Source organism: Microcebus murinus, chromosome 14 (genome assembly GCF_040939455.1).
Source record: "Microcebus murinus isolate Inina chromosome 14, M.murinus_Inina_mat1.0, whole genome shotgun sequence".
In the NCBI taxonomy this organism is placed as follows: Eukaryota; Metazoa; Chordata; class Mammalia; order Primates; family Cheirogaleidae; genus Microcebus; species Microcebus murinus.
Window position 1 is genome coordinate 15058619 of NC_134117.1, and position 23049 is coordinate 15081667.

Below are 23049 nucleotides of genomic sequence, written 5' to 3' on the forward strand. Positions count from 1 at the left end.
TTATTGGGCCAAAGATGTCAATAGTGCTGAGACTGAAAAACCCTGGTATAGACAGATGGACTTAAATGCACAATATTTTTTTAAATAATGATGGGTTAAGAAATGCATATGTGCCATGTAGAATATCTAGAGAAGAGACTGGAGGGACAGCAGATAGCAGATGGCCTCTGGTGGCAGAGTTAACCATCTTTCTTCCAATATCAGAGCAGGCTTTGTGAACGGGAGCTGAAGAGGGTGCAGGAGATTGCTTGGGATCCAAAAGACCTGCAGGAGAGTCTGTGATGAACTAAAATCATTCTGAATCTTAACAGTAGGGTCTACAGCTGATAAAAATGCCAATCATTCAGAGAATGATTACTACTAGCAAACCCTTCAAATTGGAAGATGTGGAACTTTATTCTGTGATTATGAAATGACTCACCAAGGCCAGAATCAACTTACAAGTTCAGAATCATATTAATTCAAAGATCAAAAAAGAGGAACCATTCAGCCAGCTCAAAGAAATTATTGCATCATTTCCTTGTGTGTGGTTCAGGTTAAAAATAACCTCTAATCCTTGTCAAGAGTAAACTGTCTTGTCAAAGAGAATTAGGAAATTACCTTGGAGTGGGGCTTCCAGGGTGGGGTTAGAAAAGGAGCAATTTATCAAGGAAGAAATTACTTGCTGCATTTTTTTATATATTTAATTTTTTTTTTTTACTATTTCGCCATATTGAAGTCAAATTTGAAGATTAAAATTTCTGAATGACTAAAGAAAATGTGGAGCAAAGGGAACATGGGGTGCGGTGGGAGAAAGGGCAGGAAGGAGAGTGGGGTTGTGTGTGTGTGTTTGCAGGGCTCAGGGAGGTGGGGCGCTGGAAGGTGCCTGAACCTCGGGGCCACTGGGCGTGCTTTTGTTCCCAGTCTTGGGCAGCCTGCCTTGGCCCTGAGCGCTCACAGAGACAGAGCGTAAACCACAAGCTCTGTGCCTGCCGGCCACGCCATGAAACTCAGGAAAGGCTGACCTCGGACTGAGCCCCAGAGCCACCTTAGTACCTTGACTACACACACTTGAGACAACACACTTGGGACAAGAACAGACGTGTTCTTCTCGGGATCGTGGCTGCACATGCTGCAAAGGCGTGAAGAGGGAGAACATGTCAAACAAAGCTGCTCTTGACCTTCAGATTCACTGCAGATTTCAGCCTGCTGCCAGCCTCCTCCTATTTGCCATGGGCTGCAAACGCCATAAAGCAAAACCAAGGGAGGTGTGGTGAGCGAGCCCTGCATTCTCGTTATAGGCACTCCCGCATTGCAGACCTGCCTGTCAAGCATTGGGGTGTCCTATTCCACCGTCCCTCCAGCCTTGTGCAACGTTGTTTCTTGGTTTCCTTGTAATGTGGGACAAGCCTTCTTGCTCTGGAAGCCATCAACTAGACTCATGCCAGTCAATCATTTCAGAGTGAGTGTGAATATGCGTACTGTGGAAATCGGTCCTCAAAGATGAAGGAGCTTTTCGGGGAGGGTCATATTGTACTGAAGTCGAGGAAAATCTGCACTCCAAACCACAATCACTCTGAGCATAGCTTTCAGTACATGAGCTGTACCACAATGTCCTGTGTAGTAAGCAAGAGCAATGTGCTTTTCTTAGAACAATCTAACCCATGTCATGGAATAGAGAGAACACAGGCTGGACCTGGGTTTCAGTCCTAACTTGCCACTTGCCAGTTATATGTCCTTGAGCAGTAGACTTCGTGTTTCTGAGACTCAATGATTTCATTGGCAGAATGGAAATGATATTCCTTACTTGCTAGGACTACAATGTGGAATGAATGAGCTAATGTGTCTAAGACCCATTTGTAGTACCTGGCATTTGGTAGGTACTTAATTCATAGTATTTGTGATCATAAATTTCTGTGTTAGAAATACAGTATTTCTAAGAGACATCTATCAGTGATTATATATTACATTCTATAATATGCCATGAAACCACACAGTTCAATAAAAGCCAACATTTATCATTAGCCTCATCACCGAAAAACTCCTGTGAAGCACTCGCCAGGTAGAATCAACACTTGCTCACGTGCCGGTGAGTTCTGTAAGCAGTGGGAAATCAAAGGTATGTGTACATACGTCAGCATAAGTCTCCTGTTAGAAAAACACACCCTGAAGAATGTGACATCGTTTGGTTTGAAGGCTAAGGAGATTTGTCAGCAAAAGCACGCAATAGCTCAAGGGAGATGCTGGGACTCTGGCCAATAACTTCTGACCTACAGACGGAGAAGAAACTCTGGGAACTGAAAGGTCTCTTATCACATTTTAATTCAAAAAATAAAATCTTACACTCTAGAGCCAGGATCTATAAATGGAATAAGATATCAGGAAGAGTAGTGTTCAGGTGATAAATAGTGCATTTGGCGAAGAGCTCACCACATGTGGCATCAGAGAAGCAAGGAACTCTTTGCCAATGTATTCTTCCAAGCTTAACCTCAAAACAGATGGAAGTCAGGAACTTAATGATTATGCCGTGCATTTATAGAACAATCACAATGCCAGGGCACCTTGAAAACAGGAGCTTGAAAATAGGGAGACTTGTTGACTGATTGGTCCGTCTGTTTCTCCATCCATCTATCTATCCATCTATCCATCTATCTATCCACCCACCCACCCACCTCCTCACCCAACCACCCATCCCTTTCTATCCATCCATTCACTCATCCATCCATCACATCAACATTAACTGAACACACACTCCCTGCCAGGCCCTGGACTGGAGGCCAAAGCTACAAAGGTGAAAAGGCTCCATCCCACTCCTCAGGGATCTCACAAAGCACGGGGGAAGCAGACACAGTCGAAAAGGAGTTATGTTCAAAATTCAGCGAGTTACACCTGGGCTGGGCGTACAGCAGACTTTTAGCAAATACCGTACGAAAACAATAAAAAAATAAACTGCAGGGGTATGGCAAGCCATGCCCTTTCCAGCTTTTTCTTCCTTATTTAACTTGAGGGTAAGGGATTTTGAGCCTGCCTTTCGGCGATTTGGGGGGATAACTGCACCACGTAGGTGGCTCTTGCCTTGTCTCTGCAGCCCACGTTCGCCGTCTCTGGAGAAAACGACTTCTGTGGCTTGAAGCCTCTAATGGAGTCGGTCCTCCCCCACGGACTGTCTTCACTTCGAGTGAGGGAGGGTTATTTACTGCGTGCTTTGTCGCTGACGATCTCCATGGAGAGAACGCAGGAATCACATTCACTTTCAGCCGCTGAGGGGCCTGGACAGAAGCCATCCCCGTCTGCTCTCCCTTTATCTCGTATGCGCGCGGGGCGGGCGGGCGGCCACGGGTGTATTTTAAAAAAGAAACCCTCAGAAAAGTTCACAAAATTGCACACATGCAATTCCCAGCTCAATATCAACTTGCTATTTGTTATTCACTTTAGTTTGTGTTTTGCGTTATTTGCCAAGGATTCAGGTACACTTCGGCTTTTGGGAATTAGGATTATAAACCATATGGAGATGCTGGTGCCATTAAAAAAAAGAAAAAGAAAAAGTTGAATGCGGCACCTGTCTGTTTTAAGCATTAGCAACACTGGCATTGGTTTTCATATCATTGTGAGTTAAGTAACTTTCACCTACTTGGATTTGGTTTGTCGTTTTGACATGGACTGATGAGAGCTAGAATATCGTCAAGCTTTTTTTTCTTTTCTGGTTTGGATGTGAGGGGTTCTGGAGGTTTCAGGGTTGCAAGTCATCCCTGTAAAACGCATCATCATTAATCAAATTACCAAGACCACAGCGTACAGGGTGTTCCATTCCAGGCTTGCGGGAATCATCTCGTCAGTTCTAAGCTGGCCACTGTCACTGGGGTAGACAAAGAATCAATCAAATCAACAAGTATTTATCCAGGGCTTATTACGCACTTAGCACGGTTCCAGGGTACGATTTGGAAGGGGAACAGGAGAGAGGGGAAGACGTGTAGGACACATTCCTTCATCATCTGAACAAGTGAGGGGGAAAATGGCAATTGTTTCTTCAAAATGCTGTCTGCTTTGATCTTTAGCTTTGAATAGCTGTATGATTTTAGGTTACAAGGTTGCGAATGTAACTGCTTTGTACTTTCATAAGTGAAATGAGTTATTTGGGGAGAAAAAGCCCACAGATTTATTGTACTAGTCTGGTGTTTCTCTTTACAATTGCTGCTGATTTTGGCTGCACAGAAAGGACCCTATATCCTGTCTGCCGAAGAGCATGATAGTGTAGAAAGGGCTTCAGGGGAACTTTTTTTCCTCTCTGGCATCCCCGTTGCTGAGTGAGTGGGCAAATGCCCAGCAAGGCCCTGGCCTAGTTGGTATTGTGATGCCCCTTAAGGCCCATGAAGCTGATCGGCAGGCAGAGAGATACACACCGATGTTCTGCCCATATTCCTGGAAAAAGGGGAAGTGGCCAGGTTATATAATAGTCTAACTTTAAGAGAAGTCCAGACCATTTTCCAATAAATAAAGCCACAACTGAGAAGTATAAGGGAAAGTGTCTCCTGTACTGCCAGGCTGGGGAGGCATTTCAAATCTGGAATATTTTTAACACATTGAGGTATAATTTACATAATGTGAAATTCACCTATTGTAAGTGCACCATTCGATACGTTTCAGGAAATTTATCCAGTTTTGCAACCATCACCACCATCCAATTTTAGAAAACTTCCAATACCTAAAAAGTTCCCTCCATCAGCCTGTTGCAGTCAATCCCACTCCTACCCACAGGCCCGGTCAACCATTAGTTGATCCACTTTTTGTTTAGAGATTTCATATGAATGGGATCATCCAATATGTTGCCTTTTGGATTTGGCTTCTTTCACTGAATGTAATATTTTCAAGGTTCATTCATGTTGTTTCATGTGTCAATATTTCATTCTTTTTTATTGCCGAGTAGGGCTCCATGATAGACCATTTCCTTAATCCATTCATCAGCTGATGGATGTTCAGATCTTTTCCCATTTTTTGCCAAAACATCGACTGTCACCGATAATTTTTTTCCTTGCTGCCCCACATCTTTTTGTTTCTCACTGATCATTTTAAGTAAGACATGACACTAATGTTTAAATGGCAAATTATCCACTTCTGATTTTGAGTTATTCACATCAGTACACCAGCTCTGAAAGATTTGTATATTAGATTCATGTGACATAAAGTACTTGGGAAGTTATCAAGTGGCTGTTTTGTCCAGTTAACTTTAGTTGTGCCACATGAGCCAGATATTAGAGACTCAAAATAAGTCAGCCCTCCCCAAAGCAAAAAATCTGCCCAAAGATATTCTTATTTTTTTCCCCTTACCATCTCTGTTTTCTCATTCTTGAAATGCTTTCTTCCTTTGGTTACCATGCACTTCATTCATTCATTCATGCACTGATTCATTCATTCCTATTAATTCCACAGATATTTAGTGGACATTTCTTCTGTGTTAAGGTATGGTGCTAGGTGCTTTAGCAGACACAAGATTCTAATTGGTTCAGTACATATTACATATATATTAATATATATATATACATGCATATACATAATTGAGAAAAATGTTTTGTAAATATTATACTTCACATTACTATGTGTGAGGCAATGTTATTTTTTATTTTTGAAGTTTTTTTTGTGTGTGTGTGTGTGTTTTAGAGTTGGGGTCTTGCTATGCTGCCCAGGCTGGCGTGCAGTGGCTATTCTCAGACACAATCATAATGTATTGCAGCCTACAACTTCTGGCCTCAAGTGATTCTGTTACCTCAGCTTCCCTAGGAGCTGGGACTACAGGTGCATGCCCTGGTGTCCAGCTTATTTTTTAAAAATAGTTGATTGTAACCTACTGAACTGATTTTACCACCCACCAATGGGTTGCATGTGGCCCTTTAAAAAAAGTTTCAGTAAAATATTAATACTTCCGGATAAAGAAGAGAGGACACTGCTTACCACATAGGGGGAATGGAGGAAGGGGGAGGGCAGGACACAGAGGGTGGGGAGCCTGTCTCCCACCAGGACTTGCGCCGCGACCATCCCAGGAGACCCTGTGTGCTGAAGGAGCCAGGCCTCTGCAGCTCCGCAGACGTGGGCGGCTGGGGAGGGGCAGTCACCTCGTGGTTCTCAAGAAGAATTTTCCTTCCTCGTCCCAGATAATAGAACCAGCCCAACTTCATAAAGCAAATGTATGCACATGTGTTCCAAAGTCACCATCCTTGAGAGACCGTTATTCTCTTCAAGCAGCTAAAACTCATAAGAGGCCGGGCGCGGTGGCTCACACCTGTAATCCTAGCACTCTGGGAGGCCGAGGCAGGAGGATCACTCAAGGTCAGGAGTTCAAAACCAGCCTGAGCAAGAGCAAGACCCTGTCTCTACTAAAAATAGAAAGAAATTAATTGGCCAACTAAAAATATATAGAAAAAATTAGCTGGGCATGGTGGCACATGCCTGTAGTCCCAGCTACTCGGGAGGCTGAGGCAGGAGGATCGCTTGAGCCCAGGAGTTTGAGGTTGCTGTGAGCCAGGCTGATGCCACGGCACTCTAGCCCGGGCAGCAGAGTGAGACTCTGTCTCGAATAAATAAATAAATAAATAAATAAATAAATAAATAAATAAATAAATAAATAAATCTCATAAGAACCGAACTTCTGATCTTATGATGCTGCCTGGAAGATGGAAAACTTCGGCTAAATGTCCCTCTATTTCTGAATCAATAATTATCTTTAGCTTATTTTTCTTTCTTCTGAGTCCAGTCCTTTAAAAATTCCTTCTGCAGCCTGTTTTCTCTCAGCTGTCTTTCTTAGGAAATAGCTAAAACCGGGCACTGTAACAAACAGTTCCTTTCAATAAAAGCCACTGAAATCCTTTCTTTGGATTCTTGTTCTCCTTAAGGCTCGAGGCTGACAAGCTCGAGCAGGGTCTCAGGGCAGGGTCTCAGGGCACAGGTGGCTTTTGGCTAGGCAGGGGAGGGATGTTTGTTAAAAGAAGCATTTGTTGAGAGTTTGTTATGAATGAAGCGTTTTACATACTTTGTCCCATTTGTTTCTCAAAATGATTCAATGACGTAGACAGCCCACATCTTCTGACACAGAAAATGAGATTCAGAGAGGTTAGGTAACTTACCCGAGGTCACAAAGCTATTAAGTGCCGGAGTGAACATTCTAACTGTTGTCTTCTGCCTGGGAAACGCGTGGCATTGGTGGCACAGATTCAGCAGGCACTAAACTGAGGATCTGTGAGGTGGAGTTGGGGACACAAGATGACGGGGGCATGATCCCTGTCCCGAGGAGCTCATGGCGTCCTAGGGTGTGATCCGGAAATAGAGAGGAAGTGCTGGTGGCTGTGGCGAGCTGGCTCCCGTGATCTGCGGCAGAGAAGCTGAGGAGCTGGGAGTCCATTCTGCAGGAAGTGGGGAGCCCCTGAGGTTTTAGAGCAGGGGAGTCACTTGGCAGCAGATGCAGGCTCCATCTGGCAAGAGGTGCGGAGCATCTGGCTCAGGAAGGCAGCGGTGGGAGGGGAGGGAGGAATGCCGGGAATGTGGGGGGAGCAAGACCAGACCTGGTGGCTGAGTCTGCCCAGGCTCAAAGCATCACGTTTATTCTTCCACCAGGTGCAGCTGACCGAGTGACCCACCCTGGGGCCGTCTAAGACAACCCTTTTGGAAAAGTACCCAAGCTGTTGTTGCTCCTGAATTCTGCTTTTGGGAGAACCCCTGTTGCTTCTCACCCCTGGCTGCTGCCAGGTTGGCTGAAGGTCTATTTCCTTGCGTCTCCTGAACTCAGTAGTGTGTGCGACAAGTGTAACTGCTCTCCACCGCAACACGCTATTCCACATTTTCCCGAGTTGCATTTAAGCTATTTTGGAGCCTGTGATTTTCCTCGCTTTGGTCCAAGTTACACGGTGCCGGCAGTTGTGCGGTCCAATCCCTACAATATGTTCTCCCCATCTGCCACTGTTTCCCACAGTGTTTAGCTGAAAAAAAATCTTGAGTAAAACCTTCCACATCGGTGGATTCCCATTTTCAACATTTTTCCTCCAGCTTCATAATTTTCTTGACTCGGGATGGAATCTCGTGTTTCAAAAATGCAGGGCTCAGACTAGGACTGCCCATGACTTTGACCTTGGTGGTTTCTGTCTCTCTGTGCGTCTGGCTCTCGGCCCCTCCAACCATGGTTGCTCAGTGGCCTCAGTTTGCAGGAAAGCAGTGAAACGGTTAAAACACCCACAATTAGGGACAGTCGGGATTTTGAAGTTAAAAAAAAATTAGAGGATAGCTCTAGAAAGCTGAACCAGTTCTGCCTCTGAGAAATGCCACAATGTGGAGAACCTTCTGTTTTCCAACGATTTTCCAACCGTGACAGGCATCTGGGGAAATCTGGGACTGGTGAGTCAGAATAGGGCTCGCTGGTGGTGGAACCTGGGAGGCTGATTCAACAGTCTCCAGACCTCAGGTTCTCATCTGTAAAATGGGGACAGAAATTGCAGCTGCTTCCTAGAGTGGGTGCCAAGGCCAAGCGAGCTAACATTTCCATCTGGCAGAGGCTAGGACGTCCCCCCTCTTTGTCCCTTATTGCGTTTGTGTCTTTGCCTTGTGGGTCCCTTACCTCCTCTGAGGCAGGATCGCACAGTGGACCAGAGTGTGGCCTTCAGGGTCAGACTGTCGAAGGTTTGATTCCCGGTCCTGATTACTAGCTGGGTGTGACTTAGTTCATCCCAAATGCCTGTGCCTCAGTCTGCCCACAGGTAAGAATGGGGCTGCTGTGAGCATCAGGTGAGCTGAGCTTTCCAACTCCTTGAATCCCAGGAGTCGCAGGAGCCATTGGTTGGTCAAGGAAGCAGGGCTTTGCTTGTCATCTGTTTTCTTCCAGTTGCTCATTCCTTCTCTCCGACGAATCCGTCTCATACAACTTGGGAATCAGTGACCATGAGATCTGCAGCCAGCTTAGCCCAGCTTTGGCTTCTCTTGGCTGACATGTTCCCTGTGACAGTTAAACTTTCAGAACAGGGACAGGGATCATGCCCCCATCATCTTGTGTCCCCAGCTCCACCTCACAGACCCTCAGTTAGTGCCTGCTGAATCTGTGCCACCAACGACACGCGCTTCTTAGAGGAAAATACATTAGGTAACTTCATTTTTTTTTATTGGGGTAAAATATACAGAATATCAACTTTACTCTTTTAGACATAATCAAGTGTTCACTAAGTACATTCATTAAGTTCATTAAGTACAAGGTGGCATTAAGTACATTCACAAGGTTGAATCTGTATTCAGAAATTTTTCATCTTCCCAAACTGAAGCTCTGCATTCATTAATATTAACTCCTCATTCCCCCCTCGCCTTAGCCCCCGGTACCACTGTTCTACTTTGTGTCTTTGTAAACCTGACTACTCTAAATACCTCATGGAAGTGGAATCGTGCAGTATTTGTCCTTATGTGACTGGCATATTTCACTTAGCTTAATGTCCTCAAGGTTCATCCATGTTGTAGCATGTGTCAGAATTTCCTTCCTTTTTAAGGAAGAATAAATATTCCATTGTGTGGATAGACCACATTTTGCTTATCCATTCATCTGTGGATGGACATTTGGGTTGTTTCCACCTTTTGGCTATTATGAATAATGCGGCTATGAACATTGGTATATTTATATCTGTTCAAGTCCCTTAGGTAACTTCATTTTTGTATGTGTGGTTAAAAACACCTAACATAAAATTTACCATTGTAACCATTTTTAAGCGTGCAGTTCAGTAGTGCTAAATACATTAACATTGTTGGGAAACAAATCTCTAGAACAATTTCATCTTGTAAATCTGACCTCTATGTCCATCAAACAACTCTTCTTTTCCACCCCCATACACTCAGCCCCTAGTAACCACGGTTCTAATTTCTGTTTCAATGGATTGGCTACTTTCTATACCTTATGTAAATGTAATCAGGTAGTATTTGTCTTTTTATGACTGGTTTATTTCATTTAGTATAATGTCCTCTAGGTTCATCCATATTGTAGCATGTGCCAGAATTTCCTTCTTTTGAAAGGCTGAGTAATATTCCACTGTATGTCACATTTTATTTATCCGTTCATCCACTGATGAACAGATGGGTTGCTTCCACCTCTCAACTGTTGTGAAAATACTGCCTCGAACATGGGTGTGCAAATATTTCTTCAAAATCCTACTTTCAATTCTTTTGGGTATATACCCAGAAGTGGAAATGCAAAACCATATGATAGTTCTATTCTTAATTTTTTGGGAACCTCCATATTGCTTTCCATAGTGGCTGCACCATTTTACAATCCCTTCAACAGCACGTAAAGGTTGCACTTTCTCCACACTTATCTATTTTCTTGATATTAATCATCCTGGGGGGTGAGATTTTGATTTGCATTTCTCTGATGATTAGTGATGTGGAACATCTTTTCATATGCTTGTTGGGCATTTGTACAGCGTCTTTGGAGAAATGTCTATTCAAGACATTTGCTCACTGTCACATCAACATCCAACAGTGCCTTTTGAACAGCACAGCCACGCTTCTCTGGAAGACAAGTACATCAAACCAAAGGCCAATAACATCCCATGCAGAATGCTCTCGGGGATTGAGAAAGGGGTCTAATACATAATAGGATATTAGATTATTTAAAAGCTTTAGTTTCCCCCCACGCGCTGAGCAGAGCCACCATTGCCTGCCTCCCACATGCTCTTGTTTGAAGCTGCTCCCCAGCCGCAGCCCTCGCTGAAGGCAGGGCTGAACTGGCGGATTTGCCTTATGTGACTGGCCCTCTGACCACCCTGACTGGGTCGGGGCAGGCGCTTAACCTCAGAGGGCAAATTCTGAATGAGGGGACAGAGACACTTGAGTCTACCGGGGGTCCCTGGAGCCCTGAGGTCATGTGAAGATGAGGCCTGGGTTTGTATCATGGGAAGCCGGCAGCTCGGGGTGGGGGTGGGGAGCAGAGATGAAGCCCTTGCAGGAGGGAGCAGACACGTAGAGGGAGGCAGAGACAGGACCACAGGGCCCTAGAGAGAAGGACAGGAACAGGGCAGCCGCCTGACGCCTTTCTAGGTCCACAGAGGCCCATAGAACTTCCTGTATATTCGGATCCCGGGAGGCTCCCCTATGCCTCATAATAACCCGCTTCTTGACTGTGCTTTTTTAGGGAATCAGAGCTCCTTGCCACCAAGTGCTCTGTGTAGAGAGCACTCTGGTGCTGGGTGTCTGTCCGTCCCAACCAAAGTAGGCTCCTCAAGCAACCCCATTAAAAAGTGGACAAATGACTTAAATAGACATTTCTTCAAAGGGGATAGACACAATGGTCAATAAGCACATGAAAAAATATTCAACATTATTAGTCATTAGGGAAATGCAAATCAAAAGCACCATGAGATACCACTTCACACCCATTAGGATGGCTGCTATAAAAAAAAAGAGAGAGAGAAAATAGTAAGTGTTGTCCAAGAATGTGGAGCCCTCATACATCGCTGGTGGGAATGCAAAATGGTGCAGCCACTGGGGAAAATAGTTTGGCAGTTCCTAAAAAAATGGAACATAGAATTAATCACATGAGCCAGCAATCCCACTCCTAGATATATATCCAAATGGAAAGCAGGGTCTTAAACAGATACTTACACAAGTTGTTCCTTGCAGCATTATTCACAATAGCCAAAAAGTGGAAGCAACTCAAATATCCATCAACAGATGAACGGATGAACAAATTGTGGTATATACTTAAAATGGAATAGTATTTAGTGTTACAAAGGAATGAAATTTTGATGCATGCTACAATATAGAGTTATCCAGGCGAGATAAGTGAAATAAACCCAACACAAAGGGACAAGATGGTGTGGTTTCACTCATATGAGCTACTTAGAATAAGGCAAATTCCCAGAGACAGAAAGTAGAATGGTGGTTAGTAGGGGGTGGGGAAATGGGGACAGGGGACTATTTAACGGGTACAGAGTTCCTGTCCAGGAAGATGAAAAAGCTCTGAAAAAGGATAGTGATGATAATTGCACAACATTGTGAATATACTTAGTGTCACTGATTGTACACTTAAAAAGGGTTGAAATGGTAAGCTTCATGTCATGTATGTTTTATCAATCAATCAATCAATCAATCAGTCAGTCAATCAATCAGTTGGGGTGGGGTGAGCGGGCTCCTCTTCCCTTCTTCACCATTTTGTCACAGTCATTTACACTGAGCATCTGGAATGTGCTGCCAAACCTCTTCTGGAAGGTTCGTGCCGCTGCATGTAGGTAAGACTTGGTAACCCATGAAGAGGAAGCTGGTTGTTGACTGATCTTAATTCAAGCTCACTGGGCACCCAGTCTTAAAAAGGTGAGCAAAGGAAGGCTGATTGTGTGTTTATTCAGCGGAACTGCCCTCTTCAGAGCACACGGATCTAAATCCTTGATGGGTGCGATTTTCTGAAACTCCTTCCTAAGGACGTGGTGCCATAGTTTTTCTTATCATGTTAATAATTCTACCCATACTGAACAGAAAGAGTTCTCCTCTGCCCCACCCTGGGCTGTTAGAAATAAGTTAGGAAGAATGTTCATCACAGTACTTTTTATAATAATGAAAAGTCAAAACAATCTAAATGCCTAAGATTAGGGATATAGTTAATTATGATACACCCATAAGATGGAAATTTTGCAGCCATTAAAAATTGCATGTCTAAGGATATTTAATCATGTGAGGAAATGCTTACAATATAATAGTAAGTGATTTTCAATAAGCAAAAATGCCAGATACAAAACTGGATATTCATCCTAGTTCCGATTGTGTCATAACCACATTTGTATAGAAAACTGTTGTAAAGACAAAAGCTAAAATGCTAATAACAATTATTTCAGAACAAAAAAAGTATAGGTAATTTGATTTTTCAATACTTTTTTATCTGTAACACATGTTATTCATATATTCAGGAAAATTAAATGTTATTACTTTTTAAAAAGGAAAGTGAAGTGGGTTAGTTTTGGTGCATAGAGGAAGTCTAGCATAGCATTCCTGGGACAGTGTTATACACATCCAAAGGCCCTTGACCCTTGGTCCTTGACCTTGGACTGGGTCTGCAGCTGTCCCAGGTGTTATGAGGACAGCTGAGCAGCAGTTTCCAGCCCACCGCTCCTCCCAGAGACCCCAGGGTGGTGAATCCTTTATTTTGTTTGTCACTGATTCAAGATGGAAATGCAGCCACCCGCTTCTTTTGCTGGAACCTGTGTCTGAGTTCACTCACTCACTGTCATGTTTACATTTTTTTCTCGTGATGAAGGTTTCCCTACCTGCCGTAGGTACCCACTGCACTGGCCAGAGTCTGCCCCTGCCTGCTGCTGTGCCCAGGCCCCAGCAGCCCCCACTCTGTGACCCTTTGGGGCTCCTGATGGCTTACTCAAAAAGATGAGTGGTTTATGACTTGGAATTCCAGGGCTTGTTTATCATCTACACAACAGTTATTTTGGGGAACTTAGAATCCACCATGGTTTGAGTTTTATGGAAAGGAATAGATTACTCTTCCTCCCCAATAAAATATGTTCCCAGCTTGCTATTGTATGGAACACTTAAAGTGGAAACAAAACAAAAGGTAGTGACATACTTCCTGGTGTTATCACAGGCATTATTACAAAAAGGAGAATTGTCAGCAATTCAATACAAGTGGTATTTTATACTACTTATGATGGCCATTTTCGTGGTGAGCACATTACTTAAGAATCTACGGGAATTGTTACAATTGTGTTTCATAAAATACAAGCCCCGTCATTGACCTAAGCATCTTCTCTTTTGGAATGTTTAGAAGATTTATTAGAATTTATGTGTCTTTTGCATTGCATAGATCAATGCGGGATTCTGCAACAATAATTTAACTCAAAGTTGTTAAAATTTATAACCATGAAATGAAATACATGCTTTCCGGCACAGTCTTTGAATACTTTGAAAACAAGTTACTTTCTTTAGCCAAAATGGAAGCAACCAGGCCATTAAAATGATTGTCAACCTTGAATAGAGACTCTACAAGGTTGAAACGTAAAATACTCTCACAGAAACGCTTAGAGGAGCAAAACTTCAAAATAAAAATGAATCCAGAATACTTGCTAGAAAGAGCAGCCAATGTCATCAAATTTAGTTTAACCTGCACAATGCACCCTTGAGAGTCTTGTTTGACATTGTTGAATATTAGGACTGTTTGGACACAATTATGGCTATTGTTGGTCACAGCTCTGACATGACATTAAACTAACAACATGTTTGAGCTGTCATTGTCTCAAGGTCAAGTTCAGATCATATCAGAAAGCTTAGCTGCAGCTGAGCAGGTGACAAGAAGCAAGTACCCGGTCGAGACCACTCTGCTGTGGTGACTGAACACCTCCATTGTAAGAACACAAGTTTTAATCAAAGTGACATTTTATCTGCAAGTGAAGAATAAATGTATATATTTAAAAATGTAAAAGAAAAGGATGTCCATTGGGCAGAGACTGTGAAATGCTTCTTACCGGTAGAGTGGTCTGTCTTCCTGAGCGCACAGTCAGGCAAACCCCAAAGGCACAGAAAATGCCTAGCTTTTGTTATGGACTGAACGTGTGTCCCCAAAATTCGTGTGTGGAAATCCAAACCCCCAATGTGATGGTATTAGGAGGTGGGGCCTTTGGGAAGTGATTAGGCCGTGAGAGTGGAGCCCTTGTGAATGGGATTCATGCCCTTATAAAAGGGATCCCAGAGAACTTTCCTTCTCTCTTTTCTCCATAGGAAGAGAAAGTTTGTGGTGGTCTGAAATAAGATCTGGACCACCTGACCCCCAAACCAGTGCCTAAAAGATTTAGCACACGAATATTTTGTAATTTATAATGAGAAATGGCTTTCTTTTTTATGAGCATAGGTTCCTCCCATTCTTCCTTCCTGGGACTATTGACAGTGTTTTCAGTGTGTGTATGAATGAACCCATTAGGTGTGCACTTTCTCGAGTAGTCAATGTAAACACTTGTTCAAGCTAAGGAGTTCTGCAATTTTTCAGGAATGAGTATGTGTGTCATCCAAGTACCTTTGGGAAAATTTGAAACAAATACTTTTTGTTAGTTCTAGGATCACACTCACATATATTTTTCCTGTAAAGGCTTTTGATTCCTCTCAAAACGTGTACCTGCAAACCTTGTATCAATGTTTGCTTTCCTGTAAGTCTTGGCATTTTACTCTTCATTCATTCATTCATTCAAAGCCATTTGAATGAATTTCTTAAAAGCTAATGGGGGTCACAAGGTAGTAGGAGAGAGAGGGAAAGAGAAATTCGATGAGATTGGAAAGGTAGGCAGAGGTCAGTCTTGTAGGGCTTTGCAGGTGTGGGAGTAAGGATTTTGAGTTTCATCCTGTATTCGGTGGGAAGCCACAGATAGGCCTCAAGTAAGGAAGTGACATGATGTGTCTGAAACAGATACCTCGGGAGTGTTGGAGACACGGGGGCTATTGCAACACCCCAGAAAAGGGCTGATGGAGAGAGGAGTGCTGGTGGAGAGGGGCAGCTGCACAGGAGATGTATGTTAGGGGTAACCACAGGAGAAGAGAAAGGAAGAGAGGGGAAAGACGCCACTCCCAGGCTTATGGTTCCAGCGTTGGATGGAGGGTGGTGCCCTTCACAGAAAGGAGGAAGACTAGGGAATGATCAGTGTGGAGGGAAATCTCACAGGTTCATTTGGGGATGCATGAAATCTAAGCCGTTTGTAAGGCATCTGCACGGAGCCGGTGCATCGCACCTGCGTGTGCTGGAAGTGCTCCAGGGTGCTCAGGCTGGCCGGAGTGGCAACTGCAGGCATCCACAGCGTGCAGGGGAGACTCACCGCTGTGGGGACCCTTGGATCCCCCCAGGAGAGAGTGCAGGGGGAGGGGGGAGTGCGCAAGGCCGAGCTCTGGTGGACTCCAGCGTTTGGAAGTTGGGTGGAGGAAGATTGTCTGGCAAAAGCGACTCTGAAGAGGCAGACAGGGAGCAGAAGGAAAGGCAAGAACGCGGCTGTCACAGAACCGAGGAAGAAGAGTGTCTTCAGAGGAGGGAGTGGGAAGCCAGACGTTTGACCCAGCACAGTTTTGATGGAATGAGAGCAGAGGAAGAGTAGAAGCGGGATCGCGGTGGGTTGAGGAGTGGAAGGGAGGTGGATATGGCGAGGGTGTGAACAACGCCTTTGAGCAGTTTGGACGTGAGGGGAGCAGAGAGCTGGGATGTAGCTGGAGCGGGGTAAAAGGAGAGGTCTTCAGGATTAGAGATATGAGTTTACTTGCACACTAATGGGGATGGAAAGAGAGAGAGAGAGGGAGAAAAAGACGGATATGAGCAAAGTAGCAAAAGCCCTTGAGGAGGCAGAACAGGAGCCAGGAAACCTGTCGCCACCGACGGGCAGGTGGACACTTGCTCAGTGGTAAGAGAAGGAAGGAGGAGAGGGTGGGACTAGATGCAAACAGGCACACAGATTTAAGAGTGGGCACATGAAGATGTTTCTGGCTAATTATTTTTATTATATTAATAAGTATGAGGCCAAACGAGCAGTAAGGCCTGGAGTGTATGGAGAGCAGAGAAGAAAAGGTCTGGGGATAGTATCTTGTGCAGTGGGGAAATACACTTGCAAGGGAGAGAAGGAATTCAAATATCAGGCCATGCTGAGGACGATTTGAGATTATTTTATTTAAAGTGAAATCAAATTACCCACTGACCGTGAGAGGATTTTTGGTGATGCCCAACACTGGGTTCCATAACATTGAATGTCAGAGGGAGAGCACTTCATTCTTTGTCAATTCTCTTTCAGGCGACTAAGGAGAAAGTCTCCACATGGCATGCGTATGGCTGTAGCATCTCTTAACTCCTGCCGCTGTCCCTTTTTATTCAAGACTGAGCAGGCCTCAGACTTGGAGGCTTCCATCTGAAATTACATCAACCAGGAATTTAATGATACTGCTTTGCACTTAATTTTTAAATGATTCTTCAATCACTAAATCACTGATAATTAAATAATTAATTATTAATCAAACAATTAATTAAATAATGTTTCTGTCAAGTGATAGTGGTTTTCCATTTATGTTGGTGATGTGTGATTTCCTTTAAAAATAGAGTTATTTGAGTTTCAAAAGCGAGTCAATATAAAGAAAAATCTATGGTAAATAATAATGGTAGAGGGAGTGGCCAAAGTGGTGATGATGACATAGAAGAGATGGGGAATTGGGAGATACTGCGTTGCCTCGAGGTGCCTGTCCTGATCTTCATTAGGAGAATCATGATCAGCTTCTTTCACTCCTGTGAGTTAGTCGCAAAGTGCTTTAGGTGGGGCGGACACCCTATGGGACAGGAACCACACAGGCGAATTAACAGTCCAACATCCCAGGAACCACACCATGGGCAGATCTAACAGCAAGTGGTTGTGAATTAGGGTGACAGCGACACCCCATGCAGAGGAGCAGATGGCTGCATTGCGTGCGGTGTGCGCCCCCCCCACCCCACCCCACCCCCGCTCTCCACCCCAGCCGCTGCCTCCTGTCCCTCTTGGCTGCACCCACCTGCCCTCTGCAACGTTACCATTCTGCTCTGGGTAATTGTCACAGCGTTCAGCATGAACTGCCTGCCCTGCTGTGCAAGACAGAATGCTGGGGGCACATTCCCAACTGGTCTAACGTCAGCATTTGCCTTTGCCCTTTGTGAGGGCTTGAGCACAACCACTGGATGAGCCTGAGACTCTGGCAGTTTCCTGGTCAGTGGTGCTGTAAGGGAACGTAGCCTTTCCTAAATATAGAGTGTGCCTTTCCTGGGAGAAGGAGGAAAATAGTCCCTCCTCTTTGTTCTCTTCTGGATTTCCAACCACATACGTGGACTGGCTTCTAGCAGCATAGCATCTTGGAGGGTGACCAACTCTTCCCAATTTGCCTGGGGCTCTCCTCATTTTAAAACTGAAAATCTTACTTCCAAGAGAACCCCTCGGTCTCAGGCAAACTGAGATGGTTGGTCACCCCAATCTTAGGTCCAGAGACAAGTGTGCACTGCTGGGGTGGTGTTTCTCTTGGACACCAAAGAATGTTTGGATGATCGTGTCCAGAGAACTGTGTTTTGACAAAGTCAAGGGGTATTAAATGATTTCCTCATTCAGATTTAGACCACGGCAAAAATATTAAAGCCAAGCTGCTTTTGTTAATTTAAGTTATGTAATGCATTGAGAGAAGTTTGTTGCATCAGCAGTGCCTTTGACGGGGCTGAGCCAGGAAAACCTGCAAAGAGCCATTCTTCTAGGCGTGTTTATGAAACCTGCTGTGTTCGTAGTGAAACCTAAGCTCCAATCAGCTTCTTACAGGTGGCATCGATCCCATTTGTCTGCAAAACAGGCTGTGCTTACCCAAAATATTTGGGATTTGCATGGTGTGTTACCTTAAGCAATGCCAGCTACTATGATAAACAACTCTCCAATGTATAATTGCTCAACACAATAGAAATTAATTTTTCTCTGACATAAAGTCCAAAACAGATACAGATGTTCCTGATTGGCTGTCACATTTCCTCCAGGCAGGAATTCAGGGACCCAGCCTCCTTCCAAATTGTCTGGTATCCCCAACATCCACCTTCTAAAGTCATTATGATTACCTACGTCAAACCAATGGGAGGGAGAGGAACATGGAGCAACATGCATGGGAGATTTGGGGAAGGCCGACTTGGATGTGGCCGCATGATCCACTCACATTCCACCGGCCACCTCAGTCCCAGGCCACATCCAATGGCAAGGTGGGCTGAGAAATGCTGTCTAGATGGTGCCCAGGAAGAAAAGAAAGTGAATTTGGTGAAAGCTAGCAGTCTCGACCACAGATGGCTGTCTTGCATTTTTCTCACTCTAAACCAGAGACAGATTTAATCCTGAAGGCAAGAATCCTGGGACTGCAGACACAGTGGGATTACATTCTGGCAGATTCTCTTCTTCTTTCTAAACATACTCCATCCCCACACATAAGTCATCGCACATTTCCCCTCTGAAACTGTGGCTCGTTTGGGTCAAACGGAAAGAGAGTCTGTTTCCTAACGTGCCATCTCAGAATCTGCAGGAAAGGAGATGAGGTCATAACTATAAACAAATACACTCATAACACATGAATGGCCTTTCTGGTTGGAAAGGGCTAGAGAGTCCTCCTGGCTCCCAGGGGTAATTTCATAAAACTCATGGATGTTTGTATTAGTTTCCTCTTGCTGCAACAAATTACCACAAACTTAGTGACTTGAAACAACACAAATTTACTATCTTAGCGATCTGGAGGTCAGAAGTCCAAAATCAGTCTCAGTGGGCTAAAATCAAAGTGTCAGCAGGACTGTCTCCCTCCTGGAGGCTGTAGGGGGAAGCTGTTTTCTTGCCCTGTCTGGGTTCTGGTGGCCGTGCACTTTCTTGGGCTGTTGGCCCCACGTCCCTCTGACCTGGGCTTCCCCAGCACATCTCCAACTCTCTCTGCCTCCCCTGCCTCCCTCATATGGGGCCCCTTGTGGTTATATCGAACCCACTTGGATAATTCATGATAGTTTTTCCATCTCAAAATCCTTACATTGATCGCATCTGCAAAGCCTTTTTTGCTGCCTAAGGTAACATAGTCACCTGTTCCAAGGATTAGGATGTGGACCTCTTTGGGTAGGTGAGGAGCTATTGTCCAGCCTGTGGTAAGACCCTGTGCCTCTACCTTGAGTGATAAACATATGCCAAGAGGAAGAACAAATAAAATTGTGTCATTGACCTGACTGAAGCTGGGATGGGGTAGGTAGCAATCTGTGGGGCTCTGGAGGGACCAAATCATTGGGAATTATAAGGACCATGAAATAATGGCATCAGCACATGGTGGGAGAGGAAACCTGAAAACAAGCGGACGCACAAATAATACCCTGTGAACAGCTTCACGGGCATTCATGCATCTGTGGGTGGAAGCACATCAGAGTCTTTTTGCAAAGATAAAAGGAGAGGAGAACAGATTCAGTTTTGCAGGACCATGTTAAAGTCAGATAAAACACAATTCCCAAATCTGATCACAGGCATGAGATGAGCAGGGAGGGGGCTTCAGCTCTCCATATCATTCTAGGGGTCTCGGCTAAAAGCAGAGCATCTGACAATTCTTATTTTGCTGTCAGTTTAATCTCCCATTAGTTCAAGAAAGCATTTTGAGGAAGCAGCTGACACCTTCAGGACTCAGTTATGACCAATACAGAGAAATCAGTTTTGTGGGAATGAAATTAATCTTGGGGAAAGAGATCGTGACTTGTCGTGCATGTATATGGACGAGCTTGTGTGTGGGTAGGGGGAGGACAAAGAGATTAAAAATTTTTTCCAAATTCCATGCTAGGTGCCTTACTACATTATCTTTTTTAAACAAGGCAATGATTCTATGAAGTAGGTAATTGTGTTAGTTACCTACTGCTGCATAACAAAGGACACCCAAATTTAGTGGCTTCAATCAATTACAATCACCTGTTGTGATTATTACTCCTGGTTCTAAGAGTTGACCATGCTCATGTAGGAGTTCTGGCTTCGGGTCTCTGCATGTTTGCAGGCAGACGGTGGCTGGGGCCAGAACATTCCAGAAGGTTTCTCAGTACACATGTCTGGTACCTGAGCTGGGAACACTCAAAAATTGAGGAACTCGACGAGCTGGTAGACATAGGGTAGCCAAACCTCCTACATGGTGGCTCTAGGCTCCAAAGTGGGGTTGCTGGATAAAATACGGGACACCTTGTATTTAAAATTTTAATTTCAGAGTAACTATAAATAATTTTTCAGTATAAGTATGTCCCATGCAATGTTTGGGACATACTTATACTACAAAATTATTTGCTGTTTAATTTAAATAGGTATCCTGTATTTTTAGTTGCTAAACCTGGCAACCCTATTCCAAGGGTGCATGTCCTGAAAGAGAACAAGGCAGCAGCAGTGTTGCCTTTTATGGTTTAGTCTCAGAAGTTACAGAGCATTCTTCTGCCTGCCTAGACAGGGGGAGTGTCACTATCACATTGTAAAAGAAGTGTATGGGATGGAACACATACATGCATTAATATATATTTATTGCTGTGGCCATATTTGGAAAATACAATCTTTAGAGTAGTCCCTTTTGTACAAAGGAGAAAATTTAGGTACAAAAATGACTTAGTGAGGAGATATCGCCAATAAGTGATAGAGCCAGGGTTCAAGTCCATGTCTGCTTGGATCCCAAATCCATTTTCAAGCTCGTGATAGCCAAAGGCCAAGGGCAGGGCACGGTTTATAGTTAAGCATGCATTCTAGACTTTAGGGAAGCACATTTCCCAAAGATCAGAGGAGAGATAGGCCAGATGTCATAGTCAGGGACTTTCAAATGAATGAAGTCTCAAGAGGGTTGGGACACCTCTCGGAAATGTCACTCTGAATCTGCAATTGCAAGTGATTCTACAGTAGGAGAAAAAAGGAAGGGAGCTAATAAAACCAGAGACTGCACAGGAAATTCTCTGATGCTCTCAGATTTTAAAAGGGCTGGGACAAAAATGGGAAGGAAGAGTATTTAACCAAAGACAAATAGATATTAGTGACTGAGAATGGTAGGAATAGCAGCAGGAAATGTTTATGCCCCAAAAGATCTGAGGGAGAATGTTCAGGGAACCAAGGAAGGGCTAGACTTGCTGCTTTGGGTCAAAAGTGCAACATTTATGGGTCAGAAAATCTAGAAGCTCTTCCAGGGAAATGTCCTTGAAATTAAACCACCTCTGGAGCACAGGAAAGGATCAATACATATTGGTTTGATACATGAACGAACAAACAAATATGTTTAGGAGGGAATTGAAGTCTATGCCAGGAAAGGCCGTAGTAAGAAAACACTAGTTCTTCTAGTGCAGAAGATCCACAGCAGGGCAGGATGCTCAGAGCTTACACCACAAAGGAAAAGAAAGTAAGGTGAGCAAGTGTGTAAAGAAGGAATAATTAAAGGCAATTGAAATGGGTTACTTGGCAAAAATTAGGATCCCTATTCTATTACAGAATTGGCAAACCAAATTTTGACTTGGAAGTTTCTTTGGCTTGAAATGGTTAAAATGTAAAACAGATATTTCTTTTAAAGGACTGATGTGCTTTAATGTAATTTAAAGAATCTTCTAAACCTGTGTTTTCTCGCTAGGAAAAAAACTATAGCTCAATTTCTGACTAGAGAAGTAGTACCAAGTTCACTTTTACTCAGGTACTCCCTAGGGGTGAGTGTAATTTACTAACAAACCAGATATCTTGTAATTGTTTTCGATATTTAGCACTAAGAAAACCTGGGGACTTTTTCTTTTTTTCAGTGAAAGGAGCAGTGTGATACAATAAAAGACTTGCCTTTGGTTTGGTTGTGTTTTCGAAATCTGTCTATTGATTAAAAAGTAATTTTGTCTAGTATAATCAATAAAAATGGTTTGATTTCCACTTTTAGACTTTATGAATGAATGCTGGAGTTTTCCATTAAGCTGTTGTGAAATGTGCACCCAAAATGTCTGGAGTGGAAACCATTTTAACTTAGTTTGGTATTCTGAAATCTGTTGACAGCCACCAAAAATAAAGGACCTCAAACACATTTATTTGGACATTACTTTTTAAATTCCTACCATGTGTAGGCTAGAGGGCACTGGAGAGGGCACGAGGAATAGGATAGGCCTCTTTAAACAAGTAATCAAATAAATATATATATAACTTGAGAGAGTGATCTATGTCATAAGGAAAACAAAACAGGTAAAGAAAGGGATATGGAGTGATTGCAGAGGTTTCTATTTTAGACACTTAGATAAGATTTTTGTAAGGTGGGGACATATGAGCATAGATTGAATGATAAGAAGCCAACCATTATGTATAAAGTAAGTATAACAAAACAAATATTATCCCTATAATAAATCCCTACAAAAATATGCTTATCTGTTTATTTTGTGAGTTCATGAGCGTGCCATTTGGTGACTGGTGGGTGGCCAGCTAGTCTACGTGAGGCTGTTCTGCGTCTGAAGCCAGCAGGGCAGGCAGTTGGGAAGAGAAGTGAGGGGCGTGGGGACAAAGAAGAATGGGAACCTCATTGGTCTCTCAACACCTTCAAGCCTCCAAGCTCCATGATCTTCGT